The sequence below is a fragment of the Cucumis melo genome, unplaced genomic scaffold, assembly GCF_025177605.1.
Source record: "Cucumis melo cultivar AY unplaced genomic scaffold, USDA_Cmelo_AY_1.0 utg000165l, whole genome shotgun sequence".
Taxonomy (NCBI): domain Eukaryota; kingdom Viridiplantae; phylum Streptophyta; class Magnoliopsida; order Cucurbitales; family Cucurbitaceae; genus Cucumis; species Cucumis melo.
In genome coordinates, this window is record NW_026123807.1 from 22,501 (window position 1) to 27,364 (window position 4,864).

At 30.4% G+C, this 4,864-nt stretch overlaps 2 non-coding genes across 2 annotated transcripts; one reads left to right on the forward strand and one right to left on the reverse strand.

Annotated features, from left to right (window-relative positions):
- Positions 1-255: 255 nt before the first annotated feature.
- On the reverse strand, positions 256-327 carry TRNAT-GGU (transfer RNA threonine (anticodon GGU)). The gene has a single exon. It is a non-coding gene; the product is annotated as a tRNA-Thr (tRNA).
- Positions 328-1,427: 1,100 nt separating this feature from the next.
- Positions 1,428-1,511, forward strand: TRNAY-GUA (transfer RNA tyrosine (anticodon GUA)). The gene has a single exon. It is a non-coding gene; the product is annotated as a tRNA-Tyr (tRNA).
- Positions 1,512-4,864: the final 3,353 nt, after the last annotated feature.

The following is a 4,864-nucleotide window of genomic DNA, read 5'->3' on the forward strand; positions in this document are numbered from 1 at the left end:
GAAATTCTAGAATCAAAATAATAAAAAAATGTGTCACTATATAATTTCTAATTTTGAGTTTCTAACTATAATTACTATTATATTATTCATTATAATAATAACTTGGTATAATTAAAGATAACTTTTTTATAAAAAAATGAAATTAAAATGATAGGGTTTGTACTTTTTTTATTACAAAAAAAAAAACAATATGTCGTCTATTCTCCCCTCAATCAAATATGAATACTACGGCTGGAGTTTTATGAAAAAAGCCAAAGCCCCTTATCGGATTTGAACCGATGACTTACGCCTTACCATGGCGTTACTCTACCACTGAGTTAAAAAGGCCTATTTGATTCAATTTCTGAGTCAGACACTAGCCACGATGAGTTGAGTGTATATAATTATTATAAATTATAAATAATAAGATATGTACATAAATATATCTTATCTACATAGTCGCTCATTGAGTAACGAAAAATTGGATTTATCTAATGAGTATAGGTAAAATAGTTTTTTGATATTGGATTTGATCAATGCAATGAATTGTTTCATCATACGACCGATCCCTAATTAAATTGATGAGCCCCATCCTAACGAAATGAATTTGATTCATACATGTACACACACGAATTGAACATAGATACATTCACCGAATCATTGATAAAGCAATTCTATTTGGCGAGAAAAAAATTTTCAATAACTTGTTGATCCCTATCCCCAGATTTCAAAATTTATCGTTTTTTAATTTCTTGGCTTAGTGTGAGATCGAAATATACCTAACCTAATCTTAACAATGAGTGAATCAATGAGTGAAAGTATGAGAAATGGAGTTTAATCCTGTTTATAGCATATGGCAGACCAATTCCCGAAGGGTACTAGCCTTCGTATTATTTAAATAAAAAAAGAATAAAATAAAAAAAGAATATTTTTTTTTCTAATATTTATTATTTTTGTTTATTTTAGAGGTTTCCTCTAATCACTACTAATCACTATTTTCATTTGATATTCTATAATATAAGTAATATAACTATATATTCCAATTTGCAAATTTATGTATATTATTTAAATGAAATAAATAAAAAAAAAATGCAATTTAAAATAAAATAATTTCTATATAGAATTATATGGGGAATGGTGATTAGAATGAACGATTCATAAATAGAAATCACAAATAAAAAAATTTCGATGGAATAATGAAAGAAAGAAAAATACGTCGAATTGCATCATATTAGTCCATTATATTTATTTTATATTGACAATTTCAAAAAACTATTCATACTATGATCATAGTATGATGGCAGTCGGGCAAGTATGCCCCCATCGTCTAGTGGTCCAGGACATCTCTCTTTCAAGGAGGCAGCGGGGATTCGACTTCCCCTGGGGGTAGGGTACTACGAAAGGAAGTTGATCATGGATTATCAACAAGCTTGGAATTGATTCTTCCCGGGTCGATGCCCGAGCGGTTAATGGGGACGGACTGTAAATTCGTTGGCAATATGTCTACGCTGGTTCAAATCCAGCTCGGCCCAATATATCGCGTATCCACCATAAAATGATATAACCTATTTGTCCTTCTACAGAAATACTTGACTTGATATGAAAGAATAAAAAAAAAAACTCTTTTTTTATTCATTGACAGATTGATAATCAATCAATTTTACAATAACGAAAAAATAAATATTAATCCATGCTTCTCACACTAAAGTCCATGTCTCCGCGCATATCAATCTATTACTTTATTACTCGCGTCTCTGTCTGGTAGAATATGACAATTCGAATCAAAAATCTACATAGAAAGGTTTGAAGGAAATTAAATCAACAACATATGTTGTACACTTTATTTCCCTGGGATTGTAGTTCAATTGGTCAGAGCACCGCCCTGTCAAGGCGGAAGCTGCGGGTTCGAGTCCCGTCAGTCCCGATGGATCCAAATCCAATAAAAAAAAAATACATCAATTAATCTCTTCCTTTCCTGTGAAAGAGAGAACAAATAACATAACTGAATTTTATTCCAAACGGGATCTCTCTTATTTTTTTTCCACATTTTTCAACAAAAAAATATGGGAATTTTGATTTCTTCAACGAGTACTAATTGATGGGAGAAAGACATATGTGCCATATGTGAATTACCACAATTATTGGTAGCATCATATTCAGGATTCGAAGGCGTACTGGGTCTAGTTGATTACGCCCGATTTTTCTAATGAAATAGAGTACTATACGTTTCCGGAAAGCACATACATAAAGGGAATTTGGACGATACAAAATAAAGTTTACATAGTAAACTTTGATCTAATTTTTCGTCTGAAAGCAAAATATATCCGTTCTGGCTCCGATTTTTTGTAACCTCAATTAGTAAATTCAATTACTAATTTGAATTTGAAATAATCTATCTTATTAAAATTTAACACTTAACTTTTGATATATACGTCCCACTACTAATTCAAGGAAAGAGGATATTAATACAAACAAGGATCCCATCTATCTCTCTTAGTGAGGTAATTAAGAATTTTTGAAAGTTTAAGTTTCGTTTTTATTTCTTTTTTTTAAGAAGATTTTATAAGTACAAAAAAAGGAAGGAGTTTAGTTCGAACCTACCTCCTTTTCCTTTTTTGAATTTCGCTGCTATTCTTTGCTTGAGTTTGTTTATAAACAATGTAAGGGTAAAGGTAGTCTGATGAGACTTCATCAGATGATTGCATTGAATAAGAGGGCAGTAGATTATAGAAAAGAAAGAATGCAAAAAATTATAAATAAAAAAAAGTAACGAAATTCTTGATTGCATCAGGAATCCCATTTTGTTTAAATTCGGTATGGATAAAAGATCTTCCTATGTTATACTATTCAATTCTCGACGATGAATCGATTTGATAGCTCCGATATTGTTATTCATGATATTTTAATACGATTCGATATCATCGAGATGCAACGCATCCCCTTGAATTTACAAGCGAAACATTTATCATCTCTATGGGATTAAATCCCGAGTTATTGCGAATAAAAAATGAAACGATGATATTATGGAAGTAAATATTCTCGCATTTATTGCTACTGCACTGTTCATTCTAGTTCCGACCGCCTTTTTACTTATAATATACGTAAAAACAATCAGTCAAAGTGATTAATTTGAATTAACCTTGACGTTTTAGTTCTTATCAATGATTGAAGATAAGAAAAATGAAAAGCATTAAAATTTCGCGTCTTAAATGAAATTGGCGGACTAGAATTATCAGTATTCTACGAGAGAAGTATTCGATAAGATCCGATAGTATGGTAGAAAGAAATATATGAATCCTTCTACCATACTATCTATTATTGTTATTGAAGTGTATAAATATAAAATTGTACTCTATAAAAATAGAGGTTGAATATCGATCAATTTGAATATAGATGAATATACAATATATATCTTTCTATTTATATATAGATATCATATCAATTACATATATGTAATATTAATCTAATATACATAGTGGCCCAATTCTATTTCTTTGCTTCATAATTCATGTTGATTAGAATGAATCTGAAATCAAATAATCGAAAGGCCACTAATTTTTTTTTAGCATTCGAAAGAAGTAATTGATTGAGCAGTTGACAGATGATCCAGGAGTTCGGTTCCATGGGAACTTTTTATCTTCGGATTTCGAAAAGAATTAGCAAACCCCATTTTTATTTAACGTTTGAAGCATGATATGAAATGAGTTCCCTAAAACAAGAAAAAATCCTATTTTGAAAATAACTAAAATACTAATAATAATAAATAAAAGAAGTGGTAAGCACGTAATATGTGGGTGGCTACCCCGAGGTACTATCTTATTATGAGGTAGTATATTATTATGCGTAGTATCTCATTGGACAACCACTATGTCTATGTTCTTTCGTGTTGAAAGTATGGATCCACTTAAAAACTTATAATCCGAACTCTTTTTTTTTTTACTTTTCAAAATAAAAGAAAAAAAGTTTTGCAGAACGATCTATAAAATAAACCAAAAACAATACAGTTTTATTTTTCAATTAGTAGTACTTCTAGAGTCCACTTCTTCCCCATACTACGAGGGAAAGAGAAAATGTAAAGACTACCATTAAAGCAGCCCAAGCGAGACTTACCATATCCATGTGAATTATGTCCCCTATCTCTATGAATATAAAAGAATTATTCCATTATTGCTCACTAATAATTATTATTCACTAATAATAGTGGAATCACTAGCGCATAGTCAAAAAGAGATTCGGGCACAACACCATTGATGAAACAATACAAAAAATCGAATTATCCCAAGTTATTATATGATTTCTAGTATAATCGAAAAAATTCAGTACAAATAAATAAAAGAGGCAGAAAAACTCTTGGAAGTATCAAAAGAATGTTAGTAACATGTAGGAATAATAAGACCTAGTCTTTCTTTTGTTGTCCTGCATTTCATTACATTAAGTAAAAAGTCTCAAAATAGAGAATCAAGATAGTATCTATCACATAACCCTACTATTATTCCTTTCTCATTTGATCTAATCTTTACTGTCCCCCCGATTGTTTCATAGAGACAATCGGAAGATGGGATGGCCTATTACATGCGTGGTTAGAGCTTATCGAAAAGAAATAAGTTCTTTTTTTAAGATTAAAATAAAAAAAAAAGCCAATTATTCATTCAATATAATATTGATTGAATGCTCGAGTACTCAGATACTTTCATGAGTCCGTATATCAAGTATCTTCCTCCTTTCCGTAAGGAAAAATGAAATTATATTCCCTAATTCAAGACCCAATGAGTAGACACTACATTAGTAGTCGAAGGGCTATCATCTCAAGATTTAACGATTATTTTTCATTACTCTACTAAATTCTGGAAACGAAACCTATACGCAAGGATTTATAACATTTTAG